Source organism: Triturus cristatus, chromosome 6 (genome assembly GCF_964204655.1).
Source record: "Triturus cristatus chromosome 6, aTriCri1.1, whole genome shotgun sequence".
NCBI lineage: Eukaryota > Metazoa > Chordata > Amphibia > Caudata > Salamandridae > Triturus > Triturus cristatus.
Genome location: NC_140589.1, coordinates 1407819038 through 1407845310, shown reverse-complemented (window position 1 = coordinate 1407845310; position 26273 = coordinate 1407819038).

Sequence of the window (26273 nt, the reverse complement as noted above, 5' to 3'; positions counted from 1 at the left end):
GGTAAAGTACCACTCAAGGCACGCAGGTGCGTAGCCATGGGCTCGTCAGCCCCACCGGCTCAAGGGAGCCTGAATGTAAACAAAAATCCGATTGGCCACACTCTGCTAGTCCTACCAGCGTGTTACCCCAAAGAATTGTGGTCCATGAAGTAGCGTCGGCGGGTACGCCTATGCCAAAAGTTTAAAATGAAAATAAGTGTCGCGTTAGCCATCCCTGGGCACGTGTTTCGAGGTAGTTGCCTCTCGTCAGCAGGGAGTAGGTATGTGTGTAGGGTTGCTGCGTAGGCTGCCAAAAAATATTCTCAGGTAAAGTACCACTCAAGGTGCGCAGGTGCGTAGCCATGGGCTCGTCAGCCCCACCGGCTCAAGGGAGCCTGAATGTAAACAAAAATCCGATTGGCCGCACTCTGCTAGTCCTACCAGCGTGTTACCCCAAAGAATTGTGGTCCATGTAGTAGCGTTGGCGGGTACGCCCGTGCCAAAAGTTTAAAATGAAAATAAGTGTCGCGTTAGCCATCCCTGGACACGTGTTTCGAGGTAGTTGCCTCTCGTCAGCAGGGAGTAGGTATGTGTGTAGGGTTGCTGCGTAGGCTGCCAAAAAATATTCTCAGGTAGAGTACCACTCAAGGCGCGCAGGTGCGTAGCCATGGGCTCGTCAGCCCCACCGGCTCAAGGCAGCCTGAATGTAAACAAAAATTCGATTGGCCGCACTCTGCTGTTACCCCAAAGAATTGTGGTCCATGAAGTAGCGTCGGTGGGTACGCCTATGCCAACAGTTTAAAATGAAAATAAGTGTCGCGTTAGCCTACACAGCAACCCTACACACTCACCTACTCCCTGCTGACGAGAGGCAACTACCTCGAAACACGTGTCCAGGGATGGCTAACGCTACACACACTTGCACTCAAGACTCGGGCATAGGCGTACCCGCCGAAGCTGACTTCAGGGACCACAATTCTTTGGGGCAACACGCTGGTAGGTGGAGCAGTGTGTGACCAATTGGACTTTTGTTAATATTCATGCTCCTTGAGCCGGTGGAGCTGACGAGCTCATGGTTACGCACCTGCGCGCTACGAGAGGTACTTTACCTGAGAACACTTATTTTAGTAGCCTACACAGCAACCCTACAAACTCACCTACTCCCTGCTGACGAGAGGCAACTACCTCGAAACACGTGTCCAGGGATGGCTAACGCTACACACACTGGCACTCAAGACTCGGGCATAGGCGTACCCGCCGAAGCTGACTTCAGGGACCACAATTCTTTGGGGCAACACGCTGGTAGGTGGAGCAGTGTGCGACCAATTGGACTTTTGTTAATATTCAGGCTCCTTGAGCCGGTGGAGCTGACGAGCTCATGGTTACGCACCTGCGCGCTACGAGAGGTACTTTACCTGAGAACACTTATTTTAGCAGCCTACACAGCAACCCTACACACTCACCTACTCCCTGCTGACGAGAGGCAACTACCTCGAAACACGTGTCCAGGGATGGCTAACACTACACACACTTGCACTCAAGACTCGGGCATAGGCGTACCCGCCGAAGCTGACTTCAGGGACCACAATTCTTTGGGGCAACACGCTGGTAGGTGGAGCAGTGTGCGACCAATTGGACTTTTGTTTATATTCAGGCTCCTTGAGCCGGTGGAGCTGACGAGCTCATGGTTACGCACCTGCGCGCTACGAGAGGTACTTTACCTGAGAACACTTATTTTAGCAGCCTACACAGCAACCCTACACACTCACCTACTCCCTGCTGACGAGAGGCAACTACCTCGAAACACGTGTCCAGGGATGGCTAACGCTACACACACTTGCACTCAAGACTCGGGCATAGGCGTACCCGCCGAAGCTGACTTCAGGGACCACAATTCTTTGGGGCAACACGCTGGTAGGTGGAGCAGTGTGCGACCAATTGGACTTTTGTTAATATTCAGGCTCCTTGAGCCGGTGGAGCTGACGAGCTCATGGATACGCACCTGCGCGCTACGAGAGGTACTTTACCTGAGAACACTTATTTTAGCAGCCTACACAGCAACCCTACACACTCACCTACTCCCTGCTGACGAGAGGCAACTACCTCGAAACACGTGTCCAGGGATGGCTAACGCTACACACACTTGCACTCAAGACTCGGGCATAGGCGTACCCGCCGAAGCTGACTTCAGGGACCACAATTCTTTGGGGCAACACGCTGGTAGGTGGAGCAGTGTGCGACCAATTGGACTTTTGTTAATATTCAGGCTCCTTGAGCCGGTGGAGCTGACGAGCTCATGGTTACGCACCTGCGCGCTACGAGAGGTACTTTACCTGAGAACACTTATTTTAGCAGCCTACACAGCAACCCTACACACTGACCTACTCCCTGCTGACAAGAGGCAACTACCTCAAAACACGTGTCCAGGGATGGCTAACGCTACACACACTTGCACTCAAGACTCGGGCATAGGCGTACCCGCCGAAGCTGACTTCAGGGACCACAATTCTTTGGGGCAACACGCTGGTAGGTGGACCAGTGTGCGACCAATTGGACTTTTGTTAATATTCAGGCTCCTTGAGCCGGTGGAGCTGACGAGCTCATGGTTACGCACCTGCGCGCTACGAGAGGTACTTTACCTGAGAACACTTATTTTAGCAGCCTACACAGCAACCCTACACACTCACCTACTCCCTGCTGACGAGAGGCAACTACCTCGAAACACGTGTCCAGGGATGGCTAACGCTACACACACTTGCACTCAAGACTCGGCATAGGCGTACCCGCCGAAGCTGACTTCAGGGACCACAATTCTTTGGGGCAACACGCTGGTAGGTGGAGCAGTGTGCGACCAATTGGACTTTTGTTAATATTCAGGCTCCTTGAGCCGGTGGAGCTGACGAGCTCATAGTTACGCACCTGCGCGCTACGAGAGGTACTTTACCTGAGAACACTTATTTTAGCAGCCTACACAGCAACCCTACACACTCACCTACTCCCTGCTGACGAGAGGCAACTACCTCGAAACACGTGTCCAGGGATGGCTAACGCTACACACACTTGCACTCAAGACTCGGGCATGGGCGTACCCGCCGAAGCTGACTTCAGGGACCACAATTCTTTGGGGCAACACGCTGGTAGGTGGAGCAGTGTGTGACCAATTGGACTTTTGTTAATATTCAGGCTCCTTGAGCCGGTGGAGCTGACGAGCTCACGGTTACGCACCTGCGCGCTACGAGAGGTACTTTACCTGAGAACACTTATTTTAGCAGCCTACACAGCAACCCTACACACTCACCTACTCCCTGCTGACGAGAGGTAACTACCTCAAAACACGTGTCCAGGGATGGCTAACACTACACACACTTGCACTCAAGACTCGGGCATAGGCGTACCCGCCGAAGCTGACTTCAGGGACCACAATTCTTTGGGGCAACACGCTGGTAGGTGGAGCAGTGTGCGACCAATTGGACTTTTGTTAATATTCAGGCTCCTTGAGCCGGTGGAGCTGACGAGCTCATGGTTACGCACCTGCGCGCTACGAGAGGTACTTTACCTGAGAACACTTATTTTAGCAGCCTACACAGCAACCCTACACACTCACCTACTCCCTGCTGACGAGAGGCAACTACCTCGAAACACGTGTCCAGGGATGGCTAACGCTACACACACTTGCACTCAAGACTCGGGCATAGGCATACCCGCCGAAGCTGACTTCAGGGACCACAATTCTTTGGGGCAACACGCTGGTAGGTGGAGCAGTGTGCGACCAATTGGACTTTTGTTAATATTCAGGCTCCTTGAGCCGGTGGAGCTGACGAGCTCATGGTTACGCACCTGCGCGCTACGAGAGGTACTTTACCTGAGAACAATTATTTTAGCAGCCTACACAGCAACCCTACACACTCACCTACTCCCTGCTGACGAGAGGCAACTACCTCGAAACACGTGTCCAGGGATGGCTAACGCTACACACACTTGCACTCAATACTCGGGCATAGGCGTACCCGCCGAAGCTGACTTCAGGGACCACAATTCTTTGGGGCAACACGCTGGTAGGTGGAGCAGTGTGCGACCAATTGGACTTTTGTTAATATTCAGGCTTCTTGAGCCGGTGGAGCTGATGAGCTCATGGTTACGCACCTGCGCGCTACGAGAGGTACTTTACCTGAGAACACTTATTTTAGCAGCCTACACAGCAACCCTACACACTCACTTACTCCCTGCTGACGAGAGGCAACTACCTCGAAACACGTGTCCAGTGATGGCTAACGCTACACACACTTGCACTCAAGACTCGGGCATAGGCGTACCCACCGAAGCTGACTTCAGGGACCACAATTCTTTGGGGCAACACGCTGGTAGGTGGAGCAGTGTGCGACCAATTGGACTTTTGTTAATATTCAGGCTCCTTGAGCCGGTGGAGCTGACGAGCTCATGGTTACGCACCTGCGCGCTACGAGAGGTACTTTACCTGAGAACACTTATTTTAGCAGCCTACACAGCAACCCTACACACTCACCTACTCCCTGCTGACGAGAGGCAACTACCTTGAAACACGTTTCCAGGGATGGCTAACGCTACACACACTTGCACTCAAGACTCGGGCATAGGCGTACCCGCCGAAGCTGACTTCAGGGACCCCAATTCTTTGGGGCAACACGCTGGTAGGTGGAGCAGTGTGCGACCAATTGGACTTTTGTTAATATTCAGGCTCCTTGAGCCGGTGGAGCTGACGAGCTCATGGTTACGCACCTGCACGCTACGAGAGGTACTTTACCTGAGAACACCTATTTTAGTAGCCTACACAGCAACCCTACACACTCACCTACTCCCTGCTGACGAGAGGCAACTACCTCGAAACACGTGTCCAGGGATGGCTAACGCTACACACACTTGGACTCAAGACTCGGGCATAGGCGTACCCACCGAAGCTGACTTCAGGGACCACAATTCTTTGGGGCAACACGCTGGTAGGTGGAGCAGTGTGCGACCAATTGGACTTTTGTTAATATTCAGGTTCCTTGAGCCGGTGGAGCTGACGAGCTCATGGTTACGCACCTGCGCGCTACGAGAGGTACTTTACCTGAGAACACTTATTTTAGCAGCCTACACAGCAACCCTACACACTCACCTACTCCCTGCTGACAAGAGGCAACTACCTCGAAACACGTGTCCAGGGATAGCTAACGCTACACACACTTGCACTCAAGACTCGGGCATAGGCGTACCCGCCGAAGCTGACTTCAGGGACCACAATTCTTTGGGGCAACACACTGGTAGGTGGAGCAGTGTGCGACCAATTGGACTTTTGTTAATATTCAGGCACCTTGAGCCGGTGGAGCTTACGAGCTCATGGTTACGCACCTGCGCGCTACGAGAGGTACTTTACCTGAGAACACTTATTTTAGCAGCCTACACAGCAACCCTACACACTCACCTACTCCCTGCTGACGAGAGGCAACTACCTCGAAACACGTGTCCAGGGATGGCTAACGCTACACACACTTGCACTCAAGACTCGGGCATAGGCGTACCCGCCGAAGCTGACTTTAGGGACCACAATTCTTTGGGGCAACACGCTGGTAGGTGGAGCAGTGTGCGACCAATTGGACTTTTATACATCTCATTGAGTGTCTACATACACATGTGCAAGAGTGTACTTCGTGTGTTTACTAATGCTAAATTAACCAATTCCTTGGGCACTTTACTTTCATCAATTTTACAAAGATGTGGCATTCTTTCTACTGTTGGTAGATGGTACTCTCCACTACTAAGATAGTTATACACTAGTTTACATGTTTAGAATATTGTATTTTCTGTTTACAGAGTTCACCCCTGAAGAAGGGACCTCTGAGTCCCGAAATGCATTGGGCTCTGCATCAACAACAGAGTTAATTGATAAAAGCCATGTTCAAAAACATTCTTTGATATACATTTTGGTTGTGGCACAAGAAAATGTTAACAAATGATTTTTTTTTATTTAACTCATATCTATGTCATCTTAATATGTATTGGAAAAACATTTATATGTATTGAGTCACATGAATTAATGATGGATTATAATTTATCAATGGAATAATTTGGTCAAGTGTTTTTGTATAAAGACAAGTCAGTCATAAGTGTTTGCTTTAATAGAAAACATAGGACGGTTGGTTCTATAAGAGGTACAGTGCGCACTGCATCCAGGATTTTATCCTGTTAGATCTAAGTATTATATGCATGTGATGTCAACACATTGCAGCAGTACAGCACCATTGGCTTTAAATTGTATAAAACTAGTACGTCAAAAATTCAGGAATTAGCCTGGAGTGCTCCTCTAACCCCAAGCTCTTGAATTCGGAGTAGAAATAGTACGTTTGAACACCTCAAAGCTGAATATATTCCCAAATTGAATGTTTTCAGTGTAAATAGTAAGTCTGAAATCCCACAAGATTTGGGAATAGTAAATCTGAAATCTCCAGAGTGGGAATAGTAAATTGGGCTACCCAAAGCCCACCACTTTTCCCAATGTGGTCAAGTTTAAAGTTAAACTATTAGCATTTATGTGCTTTATTTACTTTGTACCTTAAAAAGTTATAGTAATTTGTAATAGAAATGGCTTGTTAGTTTATTATTATAGATTGTTTACATATCAATTTTTAAATGTTATAAAGAGTTTCTCAACATCTCTTATAATATATAATTTCTTACCGTGCATTATTTTTCAATAATTACAAATTTATTACTATAATTTTGGCTTCAGAATCACTTCAGAATAATTGCCATTACAAATACAACATAGTTTTAGTGTCCAAACAGTTTTATTTGTAGTTATAAAATGTTTTACAAACATATAATCTTTTACATTACGGTTGCAAAGTCATCCTGTGCCCTGGGCACCCCTCAACATTTTGCTGACTGGTACTGGTGGAACTGTCTTTGACTGACCCTGGGCTCTGCCTAACCAGACCCAGGGCCAGTGCTATGCTGAAAGAGACACTTAGAATACAGTGAAAACATATACATACACTATGGTACACTATGGGTTGGGGCACCCCTGTGATTGGCATGACCTACCCTAAAAGGCCCCAGTACATAATGAGGCAGGGGGATTTAAGCTATCTCTCAGTATATAATAGGACATGGCAGTTTAGAGGCCAGCAGCCCTTTCTGTACTCGCATGTGTGCACTGCTCAAGCCTTAAAATTTGATAACCTACAAGGTTTGGGCATTTTAGGTACCCCCAGGGTCTCCCCTAGTGTCCCAGGGGTGGGGGTCAGGTATTTATTAGGAGACCCCTTATAAAATGAGTTTTATATGCCCTAGGGTAATTTAAATTGCAAATTTACCTCCCCACATTGTTATAAAGTGCAGCCCAAAATCGACTTTGGTGCAAGGAGCACTGTGGAGGGAGGATCTGCAATACGTTTACATATTCGGAACCCCTAAAGTTTCCCCTAGGTGTTCCAGGGTTGGGGGTTCTGTAGATATTGGCAGAGTACTTATAAAATATGTTTTATAAGCCCTGGTGCTGGAAAAATGGCCCAAGTCATTTTCCCCATTGCAAATCCCCTGCCACGTAGGTTAACATGGCAAGAAGCTATTAACTAATAGATCCTGCTAGGAGAATGATAAAATAGCATTTAAAGACTTCCCAGAATGGTATTAATAAATCAACACAGTATGATATAGTTGAATTTCTCCTAAAATGTACAGATAAGAAGTTATAACACTGTAAGCTCAGATTCAGCCTTCCAGTGGTCTGTCCTGATTGGTCAGAGTTAAGTAGATTAGCAAGGCTCCTTTAAAGAAGGGATACAGAGCCCCTGGAGTTAACCAGCTCTGCTGGGAGGGCAGTGTTCTGTTACACATGAATGCCAGAGCAGGGGGAGGAGTCGCAAATAATGGACTTCAAGAAAAGGGGAATACATCAGTGTAACTTATAACTCCACTCTTTAGAACCAAGGCAGATGCTAGACTTAAGGAAGGAATAAGCAGATGCAAGTGGGGTGAGACTATGGAGATTAGCCATCCTATGGGTGTGTTTAGCCAGCTCTTCTCTGTCTGCTGGAAAATCAGCCATGATGAATTTGGAAGAATTGGTGCACTCTGGGACAAAATAGTGCTACACTTTTCAGGATGTGATCATACATTTGGGCGGTACCCTGCCTCCCATTGGGAAGGAGTACCCTCTTGCTTGACCCAGAGAACCTTTAATAAGTATCTGAGAGGAGCAGAGCCTCTCAGATCTGCTGCTTGAAACCTAAGGAAGCAAGAAGGGCCATGCTAAGAAGTTTGATGTGCAATCACTAAGTCCTGCACTCTGAAGATTGCGCCTTCTGCACCATCTAGAACTACAGCCCTGTGGACTACGTTGCTGTAAAAGGACTACAGAGTGGACTCCCTGCACACTACAGGTTAACAGAGCCCACCTGGAACATCATCACCAAGAATATTCAACCTGCAGCACTAGCAGTGGATTTGTAAGGGTTTTGTCTACGTGGATTGTGGGAACTGAAGTCCTCAACTTTCAAGGACCATCTTGGAGCTTCCAGGCCCTTGGAGTGAGTTTGAGACACTTTGGGACCCTTTGGGGAACTTCAAGAAGATGTTCCAGAAGTTTGGAAAATTTTGAGGCAACTTTGGGAAAAAGCTCAATAAGTGGACCGACTCAACCTGGCCAACTAAGCTGCCTGCCTTTAACTGCGAGCCGGCCTGCTGTCCATGGTTGTCCCACTGAAAAGCTCCGTAGGTCCGACTTCCAGAGTTTGACTGGTAGTAGGCAAAATGCGAGGCTGGCAAACCCTCACCGAATCCGGCCTGGTGAAGAGCATCTAGTGTCCCCGCAAGGAAAAGCTTCAGAAAAGTTTCTAAGTCAGAAGGTAAAAACTTTGACAGAGACCTTCTGCGAGGGATAGCGGCGCAGGGCCCCATTGCAGTCAGCCTTAAACTTTGACTTTGACCTAGTCTATCACGATCAGATGTCCCGATAAGGCCCTATATGTTTCTATGTGCTAGATAATGCTAGATCTTTGAAAATTCATATTTCCGTTCCCTAAATTGAATTTTGGTCATTTTGGTGTCATTTTAAAGATACAAATATTTCCTATTTTTATAAACTAGTTTTGGATATTTATTGTGCATTGTGTCTTGAATATTTACTGAATTGGTGTTTTGAAATGCCTTACATACCTGTTTTTGAAGTTAAGCCTGCCTGCTCGTAGCCAACCTACCAAGGGCTGAGCATGGGAATAATAGGACCTATTCTGATCCCCATACTGTGTTAGTGGCCTTATTGCCAGTGGCAGATATAGCTTTGCCCCTACTAATAATCCACTTTCCAACAATTTTTAAAACATAATAATACATTAAAAGATACTTAAAACTATGAGGCCAATGATGACTTTGGCTCTGCGCTAACTCTGCACCAACAAAGCCGTGCAGAGACGGCACCCAAATTACGAGTAAAACTCGTGTCTGGTGGGCTTTTCCTGTCTTTTCTTTTGGGTTACCATAGCGGTGCCCTGAAAACGGGCACCGCAATTGGAATGCAAAAGAGGTTGCAGAAAGACATGGACTGTGAAGTCCATGCAGCCCTGGAACTTGGAGTGCATGCAAACATGGGGGGGCACATGTAGTGCCCCCCCTGAATGCATCTCTACGGTGGCGGGGGCATTGGGCCGTTGTAGGGCCCACCATGAAAAGGTTGGCAGAGGGGAAACGCATCCAGCCTTGCATATTATATAAGCCCTCTGCGCTGCACCACCACCAGGGAAATGTAGCGGTGGCCGGTCCTAAAAGCCACCTCATAATGAAACGGACACAGAACTGCCACCGCTAGTCTGGCGGTCATGCACCTCCAGACTCGAAATTGGACCCTTCGTTTTTATATTCTTAGCAGTATTATATATATATATATTTATTCTTTTCGACAATTTCAGAGTTTTGCGCGCACACAGTAAAGCAAGACCTAGCGTCAATCAGGATTGCTGTTGTTTAATTACGCGTGTAGACATATTGCGTGTTTTATCCAGTATTTAGATTGAGATAATATTATCATGCAATGTGGCACATGCCTAAAATATGCATTCATGATATTCTTTCAATTGAGTAATGATTTGTTACATACAGTGACTGAGTTGCAATGCAGTTACGTAGACATATTTGTATTTTACACATGTATTGTTTTGAGCATTTCCCTGTCCAATATGTCTGCCATTAAGTTATATGATAGTCCGTTTTTGCTGCTCATTGCTCTCACACTATGTTTGCCGGTAATGGCAGTTCTTTTCACGTGATCATGCCTGTGATAGGTGAAACACGTATTGAATAAACAACAGCAATCCTGATTGACGCTGGGTCTTGCTTTACTGAGAGCGTGCTAAACTCTAAAATTGTCGAAAGGAATTAAAATTTGCCGGCCCTCTCCGCCGGCATGCGTGCCACTCTCCGTGGGTCCTCTGGAATCTGGAAGGAGTATTTTGTGTGCGATATATATATATATAAACCATAGGTTTCAGGGGTGTTATAGTTAGCTGGACATTTACCTTGTACAAAACCCTAGAAATTCCCCCGTTATAGTTAGTTCAGCTAACTATAACTCGCATCCCGCAATGCACAGCTGATGACGTCACATATTAACACACAGTCACTGGATGATGTCATCAGTGATGTCATTTGAGATGTCATCAGTGATGTCATCAGTGATGTCACTGACCATGTCATCAGTGATGTAATATGTGACGTCATCAGCAGTGCATTGCGGGGGCGCGAGTTATAGTTAGCTGAACTAACTATAACGGGGGAATTTCTAGGGTTTTGTACGAGGGAAATGTCCAGCTAACTAGAACACCCCTGAAACCTATGGTTTTTTCAGTGAATTTCTAAGGTTTTTTAAATGCTAATTCCTAACTATAACGTGAATGAAACCTATGGCTTTTCAGTGAATTTCAAAGGTTTTTTAAATGCTAATTCCTATCTATAACTTATCTCTAAAGCTATGATGTTTAATGATTTTCATTGGATTTCAACATTTTTCTATTTCAGTGTGTCAATTCCTTTAATTATGTTTTTTTTTTTTAATCAAAATTTTTGTAACTTATTTTTTCAATTAATGCTTTTAAAAATTAAAAAATATTATTTGTTTTTAATGTTTTTTTTTTAAATGTAAATTTTTTAAAAATATGTTTTTATTTTTTTCCAAATATTTTTTAAACTATATTTTCAATACTTTATTATTTTTTTGTTTACATTTTTCCTTGGATCCGCACACCCAACGCGTTAGGAACCGTGCACCATACACGAGAGAAATTGTTCACCCAACGCATTAGGATGCACGACTCCTAATTTTACCATAAAAAAAATAGCCCCTATCACTAATTTTTATTATCCCCAGGGACCCCATCCCCCAGGGTTTATTAAAAATCGTTGGGGACCGTGGTGGGAGCCCCAACGCCCCCACGGTCACAGCCGGCTCCCCGCGTCCTTCGGGAGCCGGCATTGCTTTTCCACATGGGGAGCTGCTCACATGCAGCTCCCCGTGTGGAAAAGCAATATTGTTTGGATTTTAAAAGAGAGAGCAGGTTTCCCTGCTCTCTCTGTCAAAATCCAAACAAAGTTTGCTATGGGAGGGCGGGAGACTCCCGCCCTCTCATAGCAAACAACAGTGTCCTGGGAGTGGGCACCCCAGGACACTGTAGGAGCCGGCCCTGGGGGGTGGCGGTCCCCAGGGTCCTTGAGGGCTCCAGGTGGGGGGCCACGCAGCCCCCCTCCCTAAAACAATAAAGCACCGGGGGTGGTGGTCCCCGGTGCTTGGGGGGTTGGGGGGCCGTTCAGCCCCCCACCCTGTCTATTTTCTAGCTAATTATTAAGGAAGCGCGGAAGCCCGCGCTTCCGGTTTTTTTTTTCCGGCCGGATCGCGCACCCTGCGCGCATTTTGCTGTTTTTAGGTTTTTAAAAAAAAAGGGGGCCCTGGGGGGTCCTTCTGGGACACCCTAAGCAACACTAGAGGGTCAGAGTACTTCTACCCTGCCCCCTTTACATCTTTCACACACTTATTTCCCTTACTTAATCAGCCTCACTTCTACCGAGGCACAAAATGGCTGACAACAGTTCTTGGTTTTGAATGTAGACAGACACTTGACAGACAATTAGCATTCAGCGTGTGATCGGGAGGGTGCACGCTCGGTTCGCAGAGGGTGCGCTCAGGGTGCGCATAGGGTGCGTGGATCCTCCGAGACCATATATATATATATCTTTTTAACTCTAATTTTCTCAGGAACTGCTGAACGGATTTATACCATTTATGCAAAAGGCACTAGTCTGAACTGAGGACTACCTCTTTGCCAAATTTGGTGTAATTCCGTTCAGCAGTTCGGGCTGTAGCTGCGTCATCAGGTCCTATGGGAAATTGCATGGGGAAAACGCGTTTTGGGACCCCCCGTTTTTTGTCAGACCCCGCTTGACGAATCACCACTAAACTTTCAGGATAGGAGCGGCCCGGAGCTGGCCAAAAGTTTGGAAAATTTCGCGAAGATTCGTCAACCGGCGCCAGACTTATTGGGAATAGAATGTTGCGGATTTCCTATGGAAAATAGGTCCTAACTATAACCACCAGTAGGTAATATATATATACATAAATATATATATATATATATACATCGTCTTAACAGACAACATTCTTGGCCCTATCCTTCCTAGTCTCCCGTCCATTACTTTTAGAAAGGCTCCTTCAATGAGAGATCCCCTTGTGAGACCAATGCTTGCGCCCAGTACCAAAGGCACTTGGCTAACTAAGACGGGTTTTTTTAAATGTAATTCTTGCCGAGCGTGCACTTTTGCTACCAATAGTACACATTACAAAACAGCTTTCAGTGACAATGAGATAGCTATTCAAGGGCATTTATCCTGCCACACAGAATATGCTATTTACAAACTCAAATGCACATGTGATTTGGAATATATAGGGAGCACCAAACCTCCTGTGCATAAGCGTATTCTTCAACATGTAAGAGCTATCGTTAATTCTGACCACAATTACCCGGTTGCTAGGCACTTCAAATCCATCCATGAGAACAAATTAAAGGATTTGGAGTTCACGGTCATTGGGTCAGTTGCCAACCCCGGACGGGGCGGCAATCGTGACAAGCTATTGAGACAACGGGAATCCCATTTTATCCTAGCTCTTGATACAAGAGTCCCCAATGGCCTTAACATGAACAAAGATCTGCATAATTTTCTATGATTGCTGTATTACATTCATTTTCACTTTTTCTTACATTGTCTGACATTGTATACTATACATTTTAATTGATGTCAATTTCTCCCCTCATTTGATATGTTCTCTCTCATTGACTTGCTGCTACTGCTTTTATGATTATTTGTATTTTATAGCTCTGTTTTGCACTGTTCCTTCACCAGCACCTTAGTTTTTAGATTTTTTACAGACTATTTATTATCGGGGTAATTTTATGTATAGAGTGTGTATAATAATTTTTCTACTATGAGGTTTTAGCTATTTATGACGTCCGGCAGTTTTTATTGTTGCACTGATATTGCTGAATTTTTCTGTTTGGGCTATTTCTTGTCACCAATTTTTTTATCTCATGTCTTTTTAGATTCTAGATTTTTTGACGTTTTTAATTGGTGATAAGATTAGTTTCCTAGTCTAGTTTTATATGTACATTTGAGTGTGATACTAGCCTGTCCTAACATAATATTGGGATGGTTGCATGTGTCCTCGTGCATTGTCATATGTATTGTTATATTCAACTACCTCTCTATGCATTTTACCTCCTAGTTGTTTTTTGGTCTCAATTTTTCAATGTCCGTAGTTTTGTATAAGAACTGATATGTTCTGCTAGATGCAATTTATGAGTACTATGTGGGCATTTTGAATGGACACTTGTCCTTTATTTGCTAGATTTTCTACATTTTAGGTATCTTTTGAGGCGGAATATATGCACTATGTATTAATTTTAACTAACGCCCGTTTGCTACCTAGTTGTATTTTTGACATTATTTACCCCTTATCATCAGTATTATTTACTTTTTGCATCTGACGTTTATACCTTCCATTACCATTATACCTAGGCTTTTTTCGGACGTTCTGAGACTTTTTTTGTTGATAGTTTTAGTCTGTTCTCTATTTTCACTGTATTTTGTGTTGTGTCTCTCTATTTATTTCATCATCAAAATGCGATGCATCATGTGATCAAGCTCCCCGCGTGGAGCGAAACGCGTCATGGAGGACACTGGTCCTGTGATTTATTGACATCTATCTATTTTGGGAAAAATTAAAATACCTGCTTCACCCACTCTTTGCTGGTGTGGGATTCTGTTATTTTCTTCGGAGGAGAGAGGTCCCTACCTTAATTTTCTGCTGAAGTGAAGAGCAGAGAAGGACTGTTTCTACTTCTAATTTTCACCGGAGCGGGCTGTTTCCGGCGATTACGGACCCTTTCGTTCATGTGAGGCACAGCGTTTCTACAGCTTCCTCCGTCTCGGCGCATTCTGTTTATTGCTCGGAAGAGACTTGCATTTGCTGTGCCCCCCGTTTTACCCACCGTTACTGATATCACCGTGGTACTGATTGTTCTCCCGATGACTTGAGCCTGCAGAGTCCGAGTGGTCGGAGGACCGAGGGAGCTGCATCTCTCACTACCGGTAAGGAGACCTTTGTGCTTGGTGGTATTTTGAATTGGGAGTTAACGGGTCACGGAAGTTCCTCCAAAAGTACTATTTCAATCAACGGAGCAGGACCCACGTTATTGCAATTTAAAAAAATGTTTTCCAGTGATGCCATCCGTGATAGGGAATCAGCGGCGGATGCCCTATTCCTTAATTTACCTGAATCAACAAAGGAACAGAGGAGTTCCAAGCATATTGCAGCAACCAATGACGTGAAAACACTATTAAAGACACGAGAAAAATTACTAAAAAGCGAACTGTCTGAATGGTGGGAGAAAAAGTCATTGGAAAAATACAGAGACGCTAACCGTGTACCAAGGGGGTTACGTGTGCTCATTGCTCCTACCTTCGAGAATCCTAACCCTAGTATGCTACAAGAATGGGCAGAAAACAATTTACAAGCATCAATAAATATGATTAACATTTTGATTAAATATGCGGAAATTGATCGCAACGCCCTCTTAGTAGAAATTGATTGCATCATTAGGCTACTAGATGCCACTGGACAAACTGAGGTGACTAATAAGGGGAAACTTGACATTGATACACGAATGAAAAAACATGAGGATGTGATTAAAGAAAGAAAGATCTTCAAGTGTGCACGTGACCAGAATGACTATGCCACTGGTAGGATTTTTACATTCGCACGCAAATATGATAATTACAAAAAACACGCATTATCTGGTGGAAGCATACGTGATAGACAAGTAACTTCCAGAAATGAGGCCCAAATTAGTGATGGCGATTCTGATGCAGTGTCCCTGACTACCAACAGTGACTCGGATGATGGTCAACCTGGCACATCTTTGCCACTACCATCCAACACTCCCAGTTTTTCTTTAGTGGAGGAACTGAATTTTGTGAGCGAGGACCGGAGGTATGCCTTGCGCCCCCGCAAACCTCAATTCGTGCAAGGGGAACAACTAACCAACGCAGGAGGGAGAGGAGGCTCAGGCACCGCCAAAACTTTCTCAAGAGGGAATTCGCGAAGGGCCTGGTAGAAATAATAAGCGTCACACAGAATACTGTCATCAATCTAACTGATACAGTATTATCTACAGCAGAAATGCAGGTCTGTCTTTGGGTCTCTCTTTCTGTCCCAAACATCACTTTTCCTACAACCAAACTAGAATTGATTTGTTCAAGTTCGTAAGAAAAATAAAACTAAAAAAATATTTTCAATTGAACACATTTGAAGGTAAATCTTCTGGTTCTGTCAAGAATACCATCGCTTCAGTAGGATCATTACAGGTCAAAGACATTCCTAATTTACAGACATTAATACATCTGAGAAGTGAAGGTGAAGATGAGGACCCATCTATGGCTACTCCTGATTTAGTCCGCCTTAAGACAGCTTCCAGTCCTTTCCGTCCTACCTCCACTTTCCTTCCCCTTATGCCTAAAGACGCAGTCGATGTCTTCAGTGACCGTGTGATTACAGAGTTCAAAGCATTAAACAGGAAAATACCTTTCCAATCACGAAAGAATGATTACCGTAATAGACAATACCATGCTCTGATCTCCAAATTGCAGTGTAACCACAATCTTATCATTAATAAGTCTGACAAGGGAGGTAATACAGTACTATGGTCCCGCACTGATTGTTTTGCAGAGGCTGAGCGACATCTCTCGGACACCTCTTGTTATAGACATTCGTCCAAATTTGAAATGAGGTCTGCAGAAGAGACAACCCGTAAGAAAATCCTCCATTGGAAGAGAATTGGTCTTTTATCTTAAGAAGAAATGAACTTTCTGAGTATTGACCATCCGATCACTCCTATGTTGTACTTTTTACCAAAGGTTCATAAGAATAAGATTCCTGTCCCTGGTCGCCCCATAATCTCTGCACAGGGCAGTATGAATGAGAACTTGTCAAAATATGTTGACTTTTTTCTGCAGCCTCATATGACTTCTTTGCCATCTTTTATTAAAGATACTACTGATTTTTTGAACAAGGTTAAAGATATCACATGGTGTTCTGATTACCTAGTGATGGATATTGAATCCCTCTACACAAGTATTGATCACAAACAAGGCACGAATGCCACAAAATACTTTTTGGAAAACAGGGATATGAACATGTTGGAGCATAATACCATGCTTCTAGAGATGATTGAATTATGTCTATCCACAAACTTTTTTCTTTTTCAGAGTGACTATTTCCATCAAGTGCGCGGGGTGGCCATGGGGGCCTGCTTCTCCCCCAGCTACTCATGCCTCCATGTGGGTTGGTGGTAGAGGAATGTCCTCATGGTCGCTCATAGGCACTGGTGGAGTCATGTAGTCCATTATTGACGATACATCAACGATATATGTTTGGTTTGGAAAGGTTCTAAGGAGGATGCTATGATATTTGTTAAAGACATCAATGTGAATGATTTAAATCTTAAGTTTACTGTTTCTATTGACAGCCTCTCTGTTGAATTTCTAGATGTCTTGATGTATATAGACAATGACAGACTCTGTACTAAGTTACATAGAAAAATTACTGTGGGCAATTCCATTCTTCATGCCAATAGTGCACATCCTCGGCACTTAATTAACAGCATACCTTATTGCGAATTTATTCGCATTCGAAGAATTTGTAGTTCGGAATTGGTTTCCACTGAGTGTCAGAAGGCAGCATTTAGTAGATTCTTGGATAGGGGTTATAAAGCTCATCTCTTGACCCTCGCCCTTAACAAGGCAAATAGTAAACCAAGAGCGATTTACTGCAGCCTAGCACTAAAAATGTAATTAAGGTTTCAGGACCTTTGGTACAGTCAATACGTTTGATTACAACGTTTTGTGCTCAAGAAAATGCCATCCGCAAGATTATTTATTCAGAATGGCCCATCGTTTTAACAGACAACATTCTTGGCCCTATCCTTCCTAGTCTCCCGTCCAATACTTTTAGAAAGGCTCCTTCAATGAGAGATGCCCCTGTGAGACCAATGCTTGCGCCCAGTACCAAAGGCACTTGGCTAACTAAGACGGGTTTTTTTAAATGTAATTCCCCCGTTATAGCTAGTGAAGGGAACTATAACTCACGCGACCGCAATCCAGTGCTGATGACGTCAGATATTACATCACTGTATTTAGACACTTATTTACCCATTTTTCCTTCCTTTAACCTTTAGCTATACATATATAACAAATATTTATTTTACGGAAAGACACATATGTCATCAGTGATGTATTATCTGACGTCATCAGCACTGGATTGCGGTCGCGTGAGTTATAGTTCCCTTCACTAACTATAACGGGAGAATTTCATTGGTTTTTTACGAGTGAAATGTCCAGCTAACTATAACATGTGTGAAACCTATGGTTTTTTAAGTGAATTTCAAAGGTTTTTTAAATGCTAAGTTATATATTTATTAATATTTTTTTTTTTTAAGGTTTTTTTCCGTGCGCGCACCGTGCGCGTGCAGTGGGCGCGCGGTTCGCTTGGCGCACCGCGCACCCACGCTACGCTGTTCGTACCGTGCGCGCACGGTGTGCGCACCCCGCAATTTTATTAAAAATTTAAAACTTTTTGGGGCCCTTCGGGGACCTACTGTGACCCCCTAACAAAGGCTAGGGGGTCAGGAACTCCCTACCCTGCGCCCTGTTCACGTTCTCCATCTTTGTTTTTCACTGCCTCAGACTGCAAGAGACAAAATGGTGACCGACACTTCCTGATTTTGACCGATTCGAATGTTTACTGACATCTAACAACCAATCTGTATTTCGCTCGCGCACGGCACCGTGCGTGCACAGTGCGCGCACGGTGCGCGCGTATTGATATTTATATGGTTTTAAATGCTATTTTCTCAGGAAATATTGAACAGATTTACACCAGACCTACAAAAGGCACTTCCCTGACCTGAGGACTACCTCTCTGCCAAATTTCAAGTAATTCTGTTCAGCCGTTCGGGCTGTACCTTCGACTAAAGGTCCTATGGAAAAATGCATTGGAAAACTGCGTTTTGGGACCCCCCTTTTTTCTCGGCCCCCGCTTGACAAATCACCGCGAGACTTTCAGAGTAGGAGCTGAGCGGAGTGCCCCATCTGTTTTGAAAATTTTGCGAGGATTCGTCAACCGGCGCCAAAGTTATTCAAAATAGAATGTTGAGGTTTCCTATGGAAAAAAAAATCCTAACTATAACTATCTACTGGCGACCGCCAGTAGATAATATATTTATGTATGTATATGTGTGTATATATATATATATATATATAATGTATATTTCTGCACATACATTTCAGCATAGAAATTCATTTCAACATCTAGCATGTTGTTTATAATTTTATAAACATTATTAAATAAAGTGCATTGTTTTGATTGATTTCTTCAGGATAGAAGTCATTTTCTTAATTTTCATTTTTCTGTCATCATTTCCCATTTTTGTTTATGATTTTGTGGTATTTCTTCATTATTTTGTGATGGTCATTAAGTTTGTGGTTTCCCTTTCAAATAAGGTAAGACTATTTTAAACTTTTTTTTGTAAGGGTTTAGTGGTGAGGGAAGTTTTTAGACTTTGTTAGGGTAGTCTATTTTTTTTGTGCAGTATGTGTAGGTTAGGTTTAGTACTGCAGTATGTCTCATTGAGAAATGTAATGTTTATTTGTATTTTATTTATTGAATCTATTTTTCATAGTGGAAGCTCTATGTTGCCCACAGATCTTTGTTCTTGCTTATGTTTTGTAAAGTTTTTGTAGATTCTCATATACACTCTAGCCTGTGTTTTAGTATGAAGTCAGGACAGTCTGATAGGCAAATGGCTTGCAACCACTGACTGTTAGCAGTCACCTGAGTACCATGCCAAAGCACTCACTTAAGGGTAGGAGTGGTAAGGGGGGAAGGTGGGCACACTTGGCGGGGCTCAACATACAAGATACAAGCTGCCTTTCATTGTAGTGGCTAAGTCTGCAAAATGTAAAGAGAAATTTCAACTTCCGTTCTCCAACATTTCTGTGAAGATATATTTGGCTCCATTAGTGACAAACCTCAAAATTAGATTGACCCAGACCCATTTGGGGTACTATTTGGTACAGCTCCGCGGTCAATCCAATTAACAGCTCTCCATGCCACTGGAGTCAAGCTATCTTGGCTGATGAGGGGTGAAACCCCGAAACCAGACCTAGGATGCTTGTTTCCAGTCCAGGTAGGACCTGGAGTGGCATTTCAGGCTAGACGGTTTCCATTAGGCGTAGGGTCATGGGAATGGCATGAGGAGCAAAAAAATGATGGATTTAGGCCCAGATCTCTGTACTGGGGTGATTGTATGACATTGTTCTGCATTCTGTCCATCAATTGTTCTTTTTGCATTTAACAGCGTAGCAGTAACAATTTCTGTTTTATTGCTACGCTAATACCTAAATTACTGATACTGCAAAAGTGGAGGTCTTCCAAAGCACCTACCTTGATTAATGGCAGGTGAAGATGAAGTGGGTTAGGCGTTATGAGTTAAGAGTCAGTAACCTTAAAAACCTGTGCACAAATTTGGCATGACTGGTTTGAATGAGCCATGATGTGACAGTTTCACTGCATTCTATGTTATTTTTATTTGTTTGTATGGTAAGGGTAGCACCATAAACCCTGTTGAGGAACCGTGGATACCTCTTGTTATTGGACCTTTGCACTCTATGAAATACTGCAACTTTATCTATGTGGTGCCTACTGGAAATATTTTGTATGGCAAAGATATATGAATTGTAGAGTTATGATTAAAATGTGTAACTTTACTATGAACTTTTTCTATCTAAGGATACATAAAAATGTTTTTTTTAAAGTATTACTCCACTTAGTGCCTGTGGGCTTGCACTGGCCTCTTTTAAGCACTTTAAAACTATAAAATGTTTCTGACTTACTTTTCAGTAAAATTAGGAGGGGTGTCATGTTACCTAAGGCTATTACTATTTCATTTTAGTGGTATTCCTGACGTAGCATACTTTTGAATAACATATTGTGCATTGTTAGTGTATTTTCTTACTGGTAGTGCTCATTTTACAATATGTCCTCTGTAATTAAATAACAGTGTCCCTTTTTGGGATATGATATAGTTTGGTGACATTTTATATGTGAGCTTTAAAGTGTTAAAAAGATTTCATACTAGAAAAAAACAATAATGTGTTAATATTTTTATTTTAACATTTTTACATCGCAGTTGCAAATTGTAGCTCACATTGTAGATGTCAGTCAGTCAGTATAAACTTTATTGGCAACGTATCCATCTCATAAAAGTACATATATCACCATAATAAAAAAATGCATATATCGCAATATTGCAAAGAGAAACAATAATTCCTACATGTTTAAAACATTCTTTGGAAGAGAGAAAAAAGAGACTTAGTGAAAAACATAATTAACTATTAAAATTCCTACTAATTTCCCTTTATAATCCATTCAATAAATTGATATCTAATCCATTGAAATATCACATCTCTTAAAACACTCAAGATCCACAATAAAATCTCCAACTCTGAGATATATACAGTTAAAAATAAAAAATAAAGCAAATAAGAGACAGCAGTGGATAATCTTATATTACATTATTTAGAACCTTTTGACTATCTGATGATTTTGGAATAGATATATATATATATATATATATATATTACCTACTGGCGGTCGCCAGTAGGTAGTTATAGTTAGGACCACGTTTCCATAGGAAATCCGCAACATTCTATTTTGAATAACTTTGGTGCCGGTCGACGAATCCTCGCGAATTTTTCAAAATAGGTGGGGCGCTACGCTCCGCTCCTACCCTGAAAGTCTCGGGGGGATTCGTCAAGCGGGGGCTGAGATAAAAGGGGGGTCCCAAAACGCGTTTTTCCCATGCATTTTTCCATAGGACCTTTAGACAGGGCTACAGCCCGAACGGCTGAACAGAATTACTAGAAATTTGGCAGAGAGGTAGTCCTCAGGTCAAGGAAGTGCCTTTTGTAGGTTTGGTGTAAATCTGTTCAGTAGATTCTGAGAAAATAGCCTTTAAATCAATATATATATCTGAGCCAGCTTACGGTGCGCTTACGGTACGCTTACCGTACGCGTACGGTGGCGTGCGCGAGCGCGATTATGATTGGCTCTTAGATCTTAGTAAACATTCGAATCGGCCGAAACCAGGAAGCGGCGGCCGCCATTTTCTCTCTCGCACTGAGAGAGATGATTAACAAACAAAGCACAAAAACATTTAAAGGGGCTGTTTTGACAGCTCCCACACACATAGCCATGTAGAGGGAGTCCCCAAAGATCCCCCAAGGCCAAAAACAGAATTTTTATTTTTTCGCTAATTTCGCCAATTACGCTTACCGTACGCGTACGGTAAAAATATATATATAAAAAAAAAAAATTATCCACACTAACCCCACCCCGTGTGCAATTGGTGACCGAAGGTCACGAATTGTGCATGGCTTATCAGCAAAGTAAAAAACGAAAATATTAAAAAATAAAATATTAAAAAAAAAAATTATCCACACTCTCTCCACCCCGTGTGCAAATAGTGCCCGAAGGGCACCATTTGTGCATGGCTTATAACTACTGCGAAAAATTAAAATATTACCTTTAAAAACGAAGTGCATCATATGTCCTCCATGTGCGCACGGTGCGCGAAGCGCATCGTGCGTACATGGCCCATCTAGCGTAACGTGGGCACGCGGTGCGTGTAGCGCACCGCGTGCCCACCGTGCGTGCACGGCACTAACTGCGTAAAGTGGGCGCGCGGTGCGCGAAGCGCACCGCGTGCTCACTGTGCGCGCACGGAACGAACTGCGTTAAGTGGGCGCGCACGCCACGAATGGAGTAAAGTAACTTAGCATTTAAAAAAACGTACAAATTCACTGAAAAAACCATAGGTTTCACACACGTTATAGTTAGGAATTAGCATTTAAAAAACCTTGCAAATTCACTGAAAAAACCATAGGTTTCACACATGTTATAGTTAGCGGAAATTTTACTGATAAAAAACCAATGAAATTCCCCCGTTATAGTTAGTGCAGGCAACTATAACTCACGCGACCGCAATCTTCTGCTGATGACATATGTGTCTTTATGAAAAAAAAATATTTGTAATATATGTATAGCTAAAAATGTATGGAAGAAGACATGGGAAATAAGTGTCTAAATACAGTATTAGCATCAGCAGAGGATTGCGGTCGCGTGAGTTATAGTTGCCTGCACTAACTATAACGGGGGAATTTCATTGGTTTTTTATCAGTAAAATTTCCGCTAACTATAACATGTGTGAAACCTATGGTTTTTTCAGTGAATTTGCAAGGTTTTTTAAATGCTAATTCCTAACTATAACGTGAGTGAAACCTATGGTTTTTTCAGTGAATATATATATATATATATATATATATATATATATATATATATATATATATATATATATATATATATATATATATATATATATATATATAAAAGCTACATATTACTAAATATTACTAAACCCTCTCACCTTCCATAAAATTAAGTTATTTCCTTCGTTTACATTTTGCTCATACAAAAGTGGCCATAACAAAACATACTAAGGGCTTTTCAAAGCATTGAAGATGTTGAAACGATTCCCTGCAATACATTAAGTTAACACTGCACAAATAGGGGGTTAAAATCTTTTGCCTTTGTTGCCCATAAATAGGGCAGGATAGCAATATATGCTCAGTGGGCTGATTGGATACTCCATCACAGAGACATTGTTGTAAATTTTAGTGAGAATAAACATTTATCGAAAAGCCGAGCATCAATGGAGTAAAATTCAGTTGGAATCTAGTTAAAAAAAAAAATGCTGTATATTATGGATGAAGCCTAGGTAAGATTGTACACCTTGTACTACTGGTGGGACAGAATAAAATAAGATAACAGATCTTTTCTCTTCATTTGGAATCCATCTTTCATTAGCTGCACTTTCCATAAGGGACTGTTTTAACTTTACTTAAGAAAAAGATATACAATTTTCTGGAGCCTCAAATAAAACACTTAGGGACTGATTACCATGGTGGGCGGACTAGGTCCACCCATCATAGCGGAATTTGTGACCGCCAGCCCCACCAGGGCTTTAAACATGGTTGCAGCACCGTTCGCAATGTTAAAAGTGCTTGCACTACATTTCCCTGCACTACGTGGCAGGCACCATGCGGTGCCTGCCACTTGGTGCATCGAAATGCAGGGTGGTAGCATGGGTACCCCTGTGCAGCGACAACTCCCCCAAACAAGGGGGGCCCGCAACAGGCCCCCAAACCCAATCCCCGCCAGCCTTTCCCATGGAAAGGCCTTTCAAAACCCGCATCCTAATTTGGTGGACGGTGCCTGCTAGGCATCGCCATGATTTTAGGGGGCCTGCACCATCCGCCAGGCAATCGCTATGATTGCCTTTGGCGTTGAAGCAGCAGACGGACTTTCGCCTGCAGCGGTATCCACAGCTATCCTAATTTGGTAGGTGGGTATAGGCTTGGTGATGACGGAAGGTCCACCACTGCTGGCCCAGCAGGTGGCGGTCCTTCTGCTATCAGAATGACTCCCTTAGTCCCAGTTTAGCCAGCATAAAGTCCTCATATTTTATCAGCGGTATCTCTTTCACTCGAGACAATTTAAGGCAGTCCAGTAAAACAGCTTGACTGTGGATGCTGTTATTACTTCTTTATAGTTGCAGATTTTTGCTATCCTGTCTGGTTTAGTGTTGCTTTTGGCACAGTTTTCATTTGTTTCAGTCAGTTCAGAGGAAGAGATGTTTGTTTGAGTTATTTTTTCAATATGTTAAAGTTTCATTTTTACTTTCATTTTGGTTTTGTGATGTATTTACTATACTTACCTTCGAGGTGATCTTCTTTTGTATTTTGACTCCCTCGATGTCCTTACCTTTGTTTCTTTTCCTTTTAGCATTTTTTTCTTCTTCCTGCAAAGTTTTCATCTTAATGTTGGAGAAATAAATACATAGTATAGTTGAATTATTTGTTATCTTACCATGGTTTCCGTTTACATTACTTTTATTAGCAGTCATTTATTGTCAAGCTCACTTTGCTAGTACTGTGTGGGGGTTCTTTGAAGTACTTAAGTCTAATTTTGCAGACTGATGATGTCATGCTGTAATGTTTCTGCGGGAGGCATTTTATTGTGGATTTTTGTGGCATATTTAGGCAGGTATAATTGGAAAAAGATTTTAATTTATTATCTGTGTTGAAGTTTAATTTGACAGGTCACCTGGAGACTCAGGCCCTCATAATGATGTCAGACACCGTTTCGTGAGGGAACCGCCTTACCATTATCGTGGTCTCAATCAGAAAATATAGCACCTCAAAAAGACTGCCCTAAGTAGGGAGGGCAGTGTGAGATACTTACTTCCTAAGTCCATTGACTCCTTAGAGTATGTTTTCCACCAGCAGAGCCAGCAATGCGCTACTGGCAGAAACATGATGTTCCACCCAACTCTAAGTAAAGCATGCAAACCATCAGTTGGCAGACAGGGTACTCCACCATCTTGATACAGAATATCCTGTTAGGCAAACTCTAAATTAGGCCCTAAGTTCTATAATTCAATAAAGAATACCGCTATTGGAATTGTGTTTGCCACAAATACTCACATCTCTGAAAGTATTTACCTAGTGCATGGCCCATTACCAAATAGGGCCCAAAGGATCATTTTTAGATATTTTATGCTTGTCAGATTTGAGTTGTTCTTGACCAAATTGTTGTCGAATTTTGGCCATAGGATGCACATGATTTAGCCTCCTTTTCTACTCTGTTTGCTGCAGAGATTTGTTTAAAGATTATCATTAATTATGTGCCCTGTGGAGTTTCCCTGGGACATATTATAAGTCCCTTCCTCTATTAGTTTCTATGGAAGGGTGTTGTAGTACCAGTGGTTGGTCATGTGTGGCACTGGCCTTACTCCAGCTCTGAGCTGGAGTACATTTACGACTAGTTGGGTCTTTTATGACTGTAGTAGCTATAGAAGTGCACTTTGTTAATAGCAATGGACTTTTTCTTTTGATAGTGGGTACATGTCCCTCTCCAAACCCCTACCTAGCCCTACTTTAACCCTTCTTCACACCTACCTAATCTCGCCCCATTTATTTGTAAAAATTCTCAATTTTCCAGCCCCTCCCTCATCCTGTCCACATTTACTTAAGTTAGTGAATATCATTTTGTAGTATGTTTAATAGTACTGACGCCATTGCAGTACTGCTAAACATACTATAAAATGCAGGTTGTAAAAAAGCCCCATAGTGTTTTGTCAGATGTTCATTCTAACAGCTTGGAGGTATGAACCAGTCTTGTGATTGGCAGTTTGAAAATAGGAGGCTTTAGGTGCAAGTTAGTAGCAGAGGGCATTTTAGCCAGCTTGTCAAATGTGACAGTGCCCATTGTTTTGGACAAGCTTAGGTATGGATTTACTAAAGTTTTGTGCAGGTGCTGATGCAACGCCAAGCAACACTATGCAATGGTAAGTTGAAAAAACAATAGGGCTGATATAGTTTATTGTGCAAATGAATACTTTCTCCAAATGTTGACATGAACAGAACACTAAATGGCACCTTTCTTCATAGTGTAGAACTACCAATAATACATGCAAATTGGGTGTCATAGGGCAGGAGCAATGCAAACACCCATGGGATTTAAAGAAGAGCCAGGTTAACTAAAATCACGCAAAGCAACATGA